At 43.5% G+C, this 12,673-nt stretch overlaps 2 non-coding genes across 2 annotated transcripts; both read right to left on the bottom strand.

Annotated features, from left to right (window-relative positions):
* Positions 1-2,934: 2,934 nt before the first annotated feature.
* Positions 2,935-3,232, bottom strand: LOC148146889 (signal recognition particle RNA). The gene has a single exon (XR_015760305.1).
* An 8,623-nt stretch (positions 3,233-11,855) lies between these two features.
* LOC148146888 (signal recognition particle RNA) lies at positions 11,856-12,153 on the bottom strand. The gene has a single exon (XR_015760296.1).
* Positions 12,154-12,673: the final 520 nt, after the last annotated feature.

The raw sequence follows: 12,673 nt of genomic DNA, 5'->3' as shown, positions 1-12,673 counted from the left end.
TTGCAAGAGATTATTACCAGCATAGGTGTTGCTGATGGTGCTGGCTGCCTTTCCACAGCAACAGTATATGTAGATGGAGTCCATGGCTTTTGTGATTGTCTGGGCTGTACACACAACTTTCTGTAGGTTCTTATGGCCATGGGTAGAGCAATTACTGTAACAAGCCATGATGTAGCTGGGTAGAATGCTTTCTATGATGCATCTGTAAGAGTTAATGAGGGTCCTTACAGACATGCTGAATTTCATAAGCGTTCAGAGGAAGAAGAGGCATTGTTGTGCCTTCTTGATTATCACACCTATGTGGGAGGTTCAGTGCAGGTTGCTGGTTATCATCACTCCAAGGAATTTGATGCTATCGACCCTCTCCACCTCAGCTCCATTGATGTAAGTAGTGTCATGTTGTTGTTCTTTCTTCCGGAAGTCGATGATCAACTCTGTAGTTTTATTGACATTGGAGGAGAGATTGTTACCTTTGTACGACAAAATCAAGCATCCTTTCTTCTTTCTGTATGCTGACTCATCATTGTCTGATATCTGTCATACCATGGTAGTGTTCTTAGTGAAATTGTAAATGGCATTTGAATGAAATTTTGCCACACATTCCTGAGTGTACAGGGAGTACAGTTGGAAGTTGAGTACGTATTCTTGCTGGTGTTGAGGAGTATTGCAGAGGAGGTGATGTTGTCTTTCTTCATTGAATGCAGTCTATGAGTCAAGAGTTGAGTATGCCGTTGCAGATGGCAGACCCAAGACCTAGGTCTCAGAGATTGGATGTTAGTTTGGTTGGAATTATAGTGTTGAAGATGGAGCTGTAATCGATAATTAGAAGCCTGACACAGGTATCTGTATTATTCAGATGTTCATCGAATGAGTGCAGGATGAGGAAAATGGCATTTACCATGGACCTGTTGCTCTGTTAGGCAGATTGCAAGGGATTGAGGCAGGCTGGGTGTATAGGGTTGATGTGATCCATGACTAACCTCGCAAAGGACTTTGTAACTATGGAAGTCAGAGGCATCAGGCGGTAGTCTTTGAGACACATTGCATGTGCTTTCTTTGGTACCAGAATAAGGTAGTCTTATAGAAGCTGGTGGGGACTTCAGATTGCAAAAAGGCGAGGTTAAAGATGTCAGGAAATACTCTCGCTAGCTGGTCTGCACAGGATCTAAGTTCATGGCCTGGGATTCCATCGGGACAAGTTGCTTTCCTTGGGTTCACTCTCAAGAAGGTGATCTGACATCTGCAGCAGTGACTGGAGGATTAGGAAGATCTGGGGCTATTGGGGGCAGGTGACACCATTCCACTGGCATTATGTTTGAACGGATTGTAAAAAGATCAGGGAAGGATGTGTTTCTGTTCTGCTTCAATTTGCATCCTGTTATGCTGTGCAGGTCTTGTGACAGGCAGTGGGCATCCGTTTGGTTAGTTTGGGTCTCTAACATAGACCTGTACTGCCTCTTGGCATCTGTAATAGCCTTGCAGAGGTTGTATCTAGAATTCCTGTGAAAGTCTGGGTCATCCAACTTAAATGCCACATGCCCGGTCTTCAGTAGGCAATGGATATCCCAGTTCATACAAGGTTTCTGGTTGATGAATGCACTGATTTTCTTCTTTGACACAACCGTCTATACATATGCCAATCATGTCTGTGACGGTGACAGCATACTTGGCTAGGATGACTGCTGAACTCTGAAATATGGTTCAGCCCAACGATTCCAAGCAGTGTCACAGAAGCCCTTCTGCAGCTTCAGACCAGCACTGACATGCTTTCTGTGCTAGATACTCAAGTTTCAGATTCTGCTGATAAACTGGGAGCAGGAACACAGTGCTGTGATCTGATTTTCAAAAGTGCATTTGTGGTATGGAGTGGTAGGCATTGTTGGTGGTTCAGTAGCAATGGTTCAATATCTGTTGCGGAAGCCAGTATGTTACATGTTCTTGTGACTGTAAGGGAGGGCAGTCGCATGATTTTGTGTGATAGAACCCTTGAACAAATTACACCTCTGCTACTATATTGCTCCATTGCAGCAATGGCCAGGATATGTTTTCAATATTAGAGTGGGAAGCAGAAGACTGAATACCGGTGGCATTCAAGTGGAGTGCGAGAATCGCAGCAGAGAGGAACAGAGAACTTTCTTCTAACCGATCTGCCACTTGGAACACCGCCAGTTGTAAAGTGAGGCCAGTAAGGCCCCCGTTCTTGGAAATAACGTGCATCTCGGCTGCTATTATTTCTCGCTGTCTTGTCTAAGACCTCATACTCGGAAGTGAGGAGATGGAAAAATGGGCTGTTGGTCAACTTGATTGTGGCATCATGGAAATGCCAGTCTTGCTGCCTCTTTCTTTCTCTCTGGTAGCACCAGCATGAGAGAAGTTAGAATGAGAGTTCAAGTGTTGCACAGTTTTGCAGGAGAATCATTTGCCGAAGTGAATGAATGAATGGATGACGGAGAGGGGAAAGAGCCGGGAGGCAGCTTGAACGCTTGGTGGTTGCAATGGAAGTTTCGGCAATGTGAGCAATGGAGAATTCGGGCAGGAAAATGAAGAGAGTTTTGCGCTCTCTGCTGGCCGTGGCTGGTAGGACTGTGTAAAGTGGAGATTTTCTCAGAACAGAAGGTGCTGTGAACAGCAGGGAGCAGTAAAAGAGAAGTGAATATTGAGGAGAGGTAGAAAAGGGCAGTGTGGGAAGTGTGAGGTAATGACTGAGAGAGTGTGTTTGGGTGAGTGTGGAGGACTTGTAGAGAGATTCGGTTGTTGTAAAATGTGTGGATTTGTTGTTGACTTTGTAAAGATTGGTTATCGTGAGAGTGAATAAACGTGGCGGGCGTAGGGGGTGGAGGGAGTGAGTGGGGAAGGAAGGAAGCAGGATTGAGACATCGAGATTGTTTGCACTGATGGCAAAAGATGGGAATGCCGCAAGGTAAAGAATGGTGTAAAAGACTGCGTCTCACTGTATTGGTCAGGCTGCACTGCTGCATCTATTCACAGGTGCTATCCCACTACTGAGCAGTGCGGGGGCTTTGACCTGCTCCGTTTCCGACCTGGGCCGGTTCACCCCTCTGCAGCACACCTGGTACACCCGAGTTCCCCGAGGAGCACCATGTGGACACTGCCCTGAGTGTGGGCACCCGATCGACACAGACCACAACAGCCCAGAACTCCCAACCTCAAGTCATCCGGCAGCCTCAGCCTCCCAGCAGCGGGATTACAGGCGCGCGCCACAGCCCCCGGCGATCGCGTGACGCTTCCCTCAGTTGCCTTCAGTTCAAACGGCAGCAACAGCTCCACTGCAGACATTGCTGCAAAGACAACAGGCGGACGCAGTTTCACAGAGAGTCATCGAGTCATGCAGTACGGAAACAAACCCTTCAGCCCAATCACTGTGATGACAGGCCTTCAGTCTGAAAAACAACCCTCAAACACCAGTCTCTGTTTACTGCCATTATGCTTATAATGCGTCCAAATGGCAGGCTCATTTTGAATCTCGTGAACTAAGTTAACTAATTAGTCTGCATCTCAGAACCTTGCCCTTTGCAGGGAAAAAGTGAGGATTGCAGATGCTGGAGATCAGAGTCGAAGAGTGTGGTGCTTGAAAAGCTCAGCAGGTCAGGCTGCATCCAAGGAACAGGAGAGTCAACGTTTCGAGCGTAAGCTCTTCGTCAGGAAGCTCTTCTTCATTCCAAATGCAGTGCTTATGTTCTAAACTTCGACTCTCCTGCTCCTCGGATGGCTGTGCATTTCTAGCACCACACCAGTCGTCCATGTCCTTTGCAGCTGGCCATTCCCTACCGACAATCTGTCTATCTGACAGGGTTGTAGTCACTTCTCTGCCCCACATGTGCAGCCACCTTCTTTCTCTCACCCCTTTCAAACTCCTGCTTGTGGTTTCCCCAGCTCTTGCAGCCACTCCATTTGTCTTTCTAGACTCTATTCCATCACAAGCTTGCCGACAACTTCTGCCCCATCAAACATGAAGACTTCTTTTTTCTCCTTGCAGCCTTTTTATTTTCCTGACCCGTTGTTACCTCTTTCTTCTCCCCACCCTTTGTGGCCTGTTTCCTTCCCACCCTCTACCGGGCATTACTTTTCTCACCCCATTTTGATCTCCTTCAGACCCAAAACTCTGCAGCTCATTTCTACCCCTCAAAGATTCAGCCTCTTCCTTGCCCCTGTTGGGACAGCCTGTGGCAGGGAAGCCACAGGATTGCTGGTCCGTGGATTTTGTTTTGGCCTGTATATAGTAGAGAAGATTTTTAACTGCAATCACAGAATTTGCTTATTTAGTTCAGCATCAGAGAGCGATTATAAGTTAGAACAGTGATAGCATTGAGAATAAAGTGTATCTCAGGTAACAGATAGGACAAAACAAAACCTGTCAAATCAAAATAGACAAGGTATGTATAAACTCACAGCAGCAGTTATCTGTAAGAACCAGCTGATAAGAGATGTTTGGGAACAGATCATTCAAAATTTCCACTCAGCAAGAATTAAATCATGATCCCACAATATTGAAGTTATTTAAGGTGAGTTCAGGAGGACAGGGATTTAGTGGCAAATCTTAGGAATTCAGACAAGATTCTTGAGCTGGGAAAATAATGGAGTTTCAGTCTTATTAATGAAATTTGAGTAGATGTCGTCGAAGTTAGCAAAATAGTTAGTGTAGAAATATTTAGATTAGGGACCATAAATTTCATCTTACAAACAATTTTCTAATGATTAGAATTGGCAACATGAATTGATAACAATTACCATCTTTTTGTATTTCCTGTAATGACTGCAAGCATTGGATGTAAATTAATGAGATGTAGGGACTTGTTTTAATAAACACCTTTGCAGGAACTTTTTTTCCCCATCAGCAGGGAGACTTGAACAACAGAAAATACAAAGAAGTTAATCTCATAACAGTACCGAAACGAATAAGGTCGCAAGGGGACAGAAACATTTGTAAAACAGGTTCAGTACATCCTCAAGAGTATAAATAATCACTGCTATGAACCTAATGGACAGAATAAAGAATTCAAAATATGCTTATTGTAGTGACTTGATGGAACTAGAAAAGTGCTTGAATTTCCTTCCTATTCATGGATTTTGAATAGATGTTGTATGATATGTATGTAAAATAATGACAATAAAGTCAATCCTGCTACTAAACTTGTGTTCTAAACACTCTTATAGCATATAGAATAGAGGAAGTTGTAAATGGTAGCTGCTAGACAGAGGGACTGGGCTTGTTTCACTTTTTGAAGTTGGGTAAGAGGGAAATTGCTCCCAAAACTAAAGCCTAAAGAGTTGTGGATGCTGTAAATAGCCACAAGGAGATCCAATGCACATTGAGATCCAATCACATCAAGTAGATTTCATCTTCAAATTGACAACAAGGATAAATGTGAAATTGCCCACATTAGTAGGCAAAAATGATTAATGAGAACCATTAAAATGGAGAAAGATTGGGAATAGTTGATGCACAAAGTGAACTAGGTGTCCTTGTAAACACTGGTTAGTCAAACTAAGATGCAAGTACAACAAATAGTTAGGAAACCAAGTGATATGATGAGCTTTGTTGCAAGATTACTTGTGTGTAGGAGCAACAACAACTGACAACAGGTCTGAAGGGCTTTGGTGAAACAATGTCTATTGGATACAGTTTTGCCGTCCGTTCCAAAGAAAGTATATTTCATCATTTCAGGAATGTAGTAAATGTTCACCAGACTGATTCTTGGGATGGCAGGTTTTTGCATGAGGAGAATTTGTGTCAAATAGGCCTGTGCTCAGTGGAGTTTTGAAGAATGAAAGTAGAGAACTAAAGGGCAAGGTTTAGGATGAGAGGGGCAAGATATAAAAGGGACCTAAGGGACAACTTTTTCATGCAGAGGGTGGTACATGTATGGCAAGGGGTGCCAGAGGAAGTGGTGGAGGCCGGTGCAATTGGAACATTTAAAAGGCATTTTGGATGGGTAAATGAATAGGAAATGGGCTGGGTGCTGGCAGGTAGGACTAGATTGGGTTGGGACAACTGATTGGCATGGGCGGGTTGGACTGAAAGGTCTGTTTCTGTGCTATACATTTTTATGACTCTATGACTCTAACTCATTGTAATTGCAAAGACTTAAATGGGTCAGAATGATTGCATTCAGGAATGATGTTTTCTCAGGAACAGGGCATTCACAAGATTGGGTCATGGTCGCAGAATATAGAGTTGGTCATTTCTGATTATGATAAGGTGAAATTTCATCACTCAGAGGGTGGCAAATTTTCAAAGACAATCATCTGTGAAGGCCATTTCAGAAATGAAGGACATTTCAGAAATCAAACATAATCTGATTGAATGGTGGGCTGGGTTTAATGGGTCAAATGGCCAGCTCCTTTCATTGTTTTCGATAATGTTATGCTTGTAAAATTGGTTAGTGGAGTATATGAGGTGGAAGATGTGATGAGTTTTAAACACTCTGGTGGTCGTGGCTGCCACAATTGTGCAAACTGGAAATTTGCATAAACATAGCACCTGGGAGTTTTAACTGAGAAACTTTCAGTTCAAACGGCAGCAGAAGCTCCAGTGACATCATTGCTGCAAATATAACATTACAAAATATACAAAAATACATCAAAATAAAACAGCCTGCTGCACTTCCTCATCTAGGAAAACCAGTACAAGCTGCTACATTATATTTTCTTTTGGTTGTCAACATGGGCACTAACTGAATTGAGTTCTTTTCACAGACAATGAGAAGCATCAGGTAGGCAGTGTGTTGATTATATTCTGGTTTACTGTGACAATGGCAGCAGAAAGGAACATGTAGCTTACGTCTTCTCGATCTCTTATTTTTACACCCAGGTCCTGCCAGATGAAACTGATAATGGCCAGTCTTTGGATTTTACATGCTGCACCGGACATCATAATCTCTCCTGGTTTTCTGTTTGAGGTTATATATAGTTAACAAAAACATCCTTACATTGCAGAGAATATGCATTGGTTTATATTTCTAGATTGGGAAGTAGAAGCTTGCTGCTGTACTGCTGTTTCCCATTTACTGCGGCAATCACAAAGAGGAGCGGAGGGCTTTCTTTTGCAGATTCCTTACTCTGATGCCAGTCTCGTGATGTTTAAATTCCATGGCCCTACAGCAGATACAGCAGTAATGACAGGTGATTCTGGGGGCAATTCAGGAGGCACAACATCCCAAGGATGAAGTAACATACAAAGGGAGAAAGAGGCAACCAATGCTGACAAGGGAGGTGAAGGCCAGCTTACAAATGAAAAAAAAAAGCTACAATCTCATAAAGATTAGTGGGAAACCAGAGAATTGGGAAGCCTGCAAAAACCAGCAGAGGATAACGATAAAGTAATAAGGGAGAGAAGATTCAATATGAGGGTAAGCCAGCAAGTAATAATAAAAGAAGTTTGCAAGAGGTTTTTAAATATATAAACGGTAAGACAAATGCAAGAGTGGACACTGAACTGTTGGAAAATGAGATCTGAAACATCATAATGAAGACCAAAAATATGGCAAAAGAACTGAATAGAAACATTGTAATAGTCATCAGGGTGGAATATATCAGCAGCATACCAGGACCTCAAAAGTTGATTGGGGGCAGATATTCACAGGTAAAGGGACAGCTGGAAAGCAGGAAGCCTTAGAAATGAGATAATGAGAATTCAGAAAAAGCATATTCCTGTCAGGGTGAAAGGAAAGGCTGGTAGGTGAAGGGAAGACTGCATGACAGGATAAATTGAGGTTTTGGTTAAGAAAAAGAAGGAAGCATATGTCAGGTATGGATAGAAGAGATTGAGTGAATCCTTAGAAGAGTATAAAGGCAGTAGGAGTATACTTAAGAGGGAAATCAGGATGTCAAAAAGGGAACATGAGATAACTTTGGCAAATAGAGTAAAGGAGAATTAAGGACAAATGGGTAACTAGGGAGAGAATGGGGCCCCTCAAAGATCAGCAAGGCGGCATGCGTGTGGAACTACAGGAGTTGGGGGAGATACTAAATGAGAATTTTGCATCAGTGTTTACTGTGGAGAAGAACATGGAAGATATAGAAAGGGGGGAAATAGATGGTGACATTTTGGAAAATGTCCATATTACAGAGGAAGAGGTGGTGGATGTCGTAAACACACAAAAGTGCACAGATCCTCAGGACCTGATCAGGTGTAGCCTAGAACTCTGTGGGAAGACAGGGAAGTGATTGCTGGACCTCTTGCTGAGATATTTGCATCATCAATAGGCACAGGTGAGGTGCCAGAAGACTGAAGGTTGGCTAATGTGGTGCCGCTATTTAAGAAAGCTGGTAAAGGACAGCCAGGAAACTATAGACCGGTGAGCCTGATGTTGGTGGTAGGCAGGTTGTTGGAGGGAATCCTGAGGGGCAGGATGTACATGTGTTTGGAAAGGCGAGGACTGATTAGGGATAGTCAACATGGCTTTGTGTATGGGAAATCATGTCTTGATTGAGTTCTTTGAAGAAGTAACAATGAGGATGGATGAGGGCAGAGCAGTAGGCATGATCCAAATGGACTTCAGTCAGATTTTCAACAAGGTTCCTCATGGGTGCCTGGTTAGCAAGATTAGATCACATGGAATACAGGAAGAGCTAGCGACTTGGATACAGATCTGGCTCGAAAATAGAAGGTAGAGGGCGGCGGTGCAGGTTTGCTTTTCAGACTGGAGGCCTGTTACCAATGGAGTGCCACAAGACTCGGTGCTGGGTCCACTACTTTTCATCATTTAAATGAATGATTTGGATGTGAACATAGGAGATATAGTTGTAAGCTTGCAGATGACACCAAAATTTGAGATGTAGTGGACAGCGAAGAAGGTTACCTCACAGTACAACAGGATCTTGATCAAATGGGCCAAAGGGCTGAGGAGTGGCAGGTGTAATTTAATTTAGATAAATGTGAGGTACTGCACTTTGGAAAAGCAAACTGTAGCACGACTTATACACTTAATGGTAAGGTCCTATGGTGTGTTACTGTACAACGAGACTTTGGAGTGCAGGTTCATAGGTTCTTGAATGTAGAGTCACAGGTAGATAGGGTAGTGAAGAAGGAGTTTGGTATGCTTTCCTTTATTGGTCAGAGCATTGACTAAAGGAGTTGGGAGATCATGTTGCAGCTGCACAAGACATTGATTAGGACACTTTTAGAATATTGCGTGCAATTCAGATTTCCTTCCAATCAGAAAGATGTTGTGAAACTTGAAAGGGTTCAGAAAAGATTTACAAAGGTATTGCCAGAGTTGGAGGATTTGAGCTATAGGGAGAGGCTGAATAGGCTAGGGTTGTTTTCCCTGGAGCATTGGGGGCTGAAGGGTGATCTTCATAAAGGTTTATAAGATCATGAGGGGCATGGATAGGATGAATAGAGAAACTATTTTCCCTGGGGTGAGAACTGGAGAAAATAGGTTTAGGGTGAGAGGGGAAAATACAAAAGGGACCTAAGGGATAACGTTTTCATGCAGAGGGTTGTGCATGAATGAAACAAGCTGCTAGAGAAAGTAGTGGAGGCTGATACAATTGCAACATTTAAAAGGCATCTGGATAGCTTTATGAATAGAAAGGCTTTAGAGGGATATGGGCCATGTGTTAGCAAATGGGACTAGATTAGTTTAGGATATCTGGTCAGTGTGAACAAGATAGATTGAAGGGTCTGTTTCTGTGCTGTACATCTCCATGACTCTGTGAGTCTATTATTTCAAGAGAGTAAGAAGACAGAGATGACTGCATTGGCCATCACTCAGGAGCAGATTCTCCAGAAGATAAATATCTGGTGGTGTATAAATCACCTGGACCCAGATGGACGACACCCCAGAGTACTGAATAAGGAGCTGCGATTGTAGAAGCATTGGTGATGATCTTACAGAAAGCATTGGAGTCAGGGCGTGTCCCAGAGGACTGATGTCTAATGGAAACACTTGCTTAAAAAGGCAAGAAGGTAAAAGAGATGAAATTATATGTCGGTTAGACTGATCTTGTTTGTTAGTAAGCTTTTAGAACCCGGTATTAAGGATGAGATTGTGGATTACTTTGAAGTGCATGGTAGAATAAGGTTGAGTCAGCACAGCTTTGTTGAATGGAAGTCATGTTTGACAAATGTGTTGCAAGGTTTTGAGGAGACAGTGAGCAAGTTAGACAAAAAGAGCCTGTGAACATGATCTGATGGATTTCCAGAAGGCCTTTAACAAAGTGCTGTAAAGTAGGCCACTGAATCAGAAAAAAATCTCAAAGCATTAACACAAAATAATGGCATGGATAAAGGACTGCCTGAGTGGCAGATGGCAGAGAAAAGGGATAAAGGAATCTTTGTCAGGATGGCAGGCAGTGGCTAGCAGAGTTCTGCAGTTTCAGTATCGGGACCACAACTATGCACAAAATGCATTAAAAATCTGGATGAAGGAACTGAAGGCAATATTGCTAAGTTTGCAGATGACTTAAAGACAGGTGGAGGGTCAGGTAGCATTGAGGAAATGGGAAGGCAGCAGAAAGCCATAGACAGAAGGAGAGTAGACGAAGAGGTGCGACATAAAATGCAGTATAGGAATGTGTGTGGTTATGTACTTTAGTTGGGAGAATAGAGGTATTGACAATTTCCTAAATAGTCAAGGCTTCAGGATTGTGAAACACAAATGGACTTTTGAGTCTGAGTTCAGGATTCTCTTAAGGTTAACGTGAAGGTTTGGTTGGAGTTAAGGAGGCAAATGCAGTGTCAGCATTGACTTTCAGAGGGCTAGAATGGAACAGCAGAGATATACTGCTGAGTCTGTGTAAGGTACCAGTTGGACAATTTTTGGATTAGTGTGAGTAGTTGTGTGCCTCGTATGTAAGGATATGTTGATGTTGGAAGTGGTCCAAAAGAAGTTTACAAGAATGATCCCAGGGATGAAGAGTTTCTCACATGAGGAGCGGTTGAGAATACTGGATCTGTATCTGTATTTGATGAATTTTAGAAGGATGAGTTAGGATCTCTTTGAAATTTACTGATTACACAGAGGTGCTGTTAAGAGTTGTCATGGAGATGATGTTTCAATGATAGGAGAGATGATGACCAAGACGTTACAGATTCAGATTGAAAGGATGACCCTTTAGAACTGAGATCAGAAGGAATGGCATCAGCCAGAGGGTGATGAATCTGAGGAACTCATTGCCACAGAAGGCTGTGGAGGATAAGTTATTGAGCCTATTTAAGACAGAGATAGATTCTCGATTAGTAAAGGGATCGAGGGTTACAGGAAGAAGGCAGGAGAATGGCTTGAGAAACATGTCAGCAAATTGCAAAGCTATCTCAATACCTCAAAATGCTCTGAGAATGGCACAAGATACTATCATCATCAGATTCGCGACCAACCCGATATTCCCAGTCCACCTGCATATTGAAGATGCATTCAGATGAGAAGACGAGAAATAGGTTGAATATTTCTTCCGACGGCATCAGATCAGCGGTGACTGAATTATGGAGAAATGGGGACAAGAATGACAAGTTTTGCACTCTCCACTTCCCCAGCTGGCAGGGGTGGATAAACTGAAGATTTTCTGAGTGCAGTATCTGCGGTGAACAGTAGAGAGCAGTAAAGGGAAGGTGAATACTGAAGAACCAAGTATAAAGCTGTGTGACAAGAGGCAGTTGATTGATCTAAAGATGCAGGAAATGTTTGCGTTTGTATGTGTGGAGGACACGGTGAGACTAACTTGTGATGCATATGGATTTGTTCATGACATTGCAGTAAAATTGTCGCGGTAGTATTGGATAATAGAATGAGGGGGTGCGGAACGAATGAATGTTGAAGGAAAGAGAAAAGATGGAGCAAAATTGTGTACAGTGACGACAATAGATTGTGTTGGACTGCAAAGGGTGGTGTAAAAGACTGCGTCTCACTGTATTGGTCAGGCTGCACTGCTGCATCCATTCACAGGTGCTATCCCACGACTGAGCAGTGCGGGGGCTTTGACCTGCTCCGTTTCCGACCTGGGCCGGTTCACCCCTCTGCAGCACACCTGGTACACCCGAGTTCCCCGAGGAGCACCATGTGGACACTGCCCTGAGTGTGGGCACCCGATCGACACAGACCACAACAGCCCAAAACTCCCAACCTCAAGTCATCCAGCAGCCTCAGCCTCCCAGCAGCGGGATTACAGGCGCGCGCCACAGTCCCTGGCGATCGCGTGGCGCTTCCCTCAGTTGCCTTCAGTTCAAACGGCAGCAACAGCTCCACTGCAGACGTTGCTGCAAAGACAACAGGCGGCTGCAGTTGGTCGTCTGGAGGAATTGGCGCATGCGCTGCTACTTTCCGCCTTACTCTGCCTCTGAGTGAGAGCGTTGATTGCATTTGACAGAATTACTCTGTTGTTTGCTGAATTTTATCTGTCCAAATATGCTCTTTCATTGCAGACACAGTCGAGTGGATCAGTGCTGGAGAAAAGCAATTGATTTCGAGTATGGCAGCGTGAAGATGTTCAGATATGATGAACGAACACTTTGAAAATATGACCAGCTTCGTTGGAGTCTGCAATCATAGAGTCAAAGATTCTTCGAGATATACACCGCGGAAACAGACCCTACTGTCCAACTCATCCACGCCAATCTGATATCCCAACCCAATTTAGTCCCACCTGCCAGCACCCAGCCCTTATCCCTCTAAACCCTTCCTATTCATATACCTATCCAGATGCCTTTTAA

The sequence above is a fragment of the Chiloscyllium plagiosum genome, unplaced genomic scaffold, assembly GCF_037043375.1.
Source record: "Chiloscyllium plagiosum isolate Xiang-an unplaced genomic scaffold, Cpla_swu_hap1 HiC_scaffold_18, whole genome shotgun sequence".
Classification (NCBI taxonomy): Eukaryota; Metazoa; Chordata; class Chondrichthyes; order Orectolobiformes; family Hemiscylliidae; genus Chiloscyllium; species Chiloscyllium plagiosum.
The sequence above is the reverse complement of the archived record's forward strand: the minus strand, read 5'-3'. Positions and strand labels throughout refer to the sequence as shown.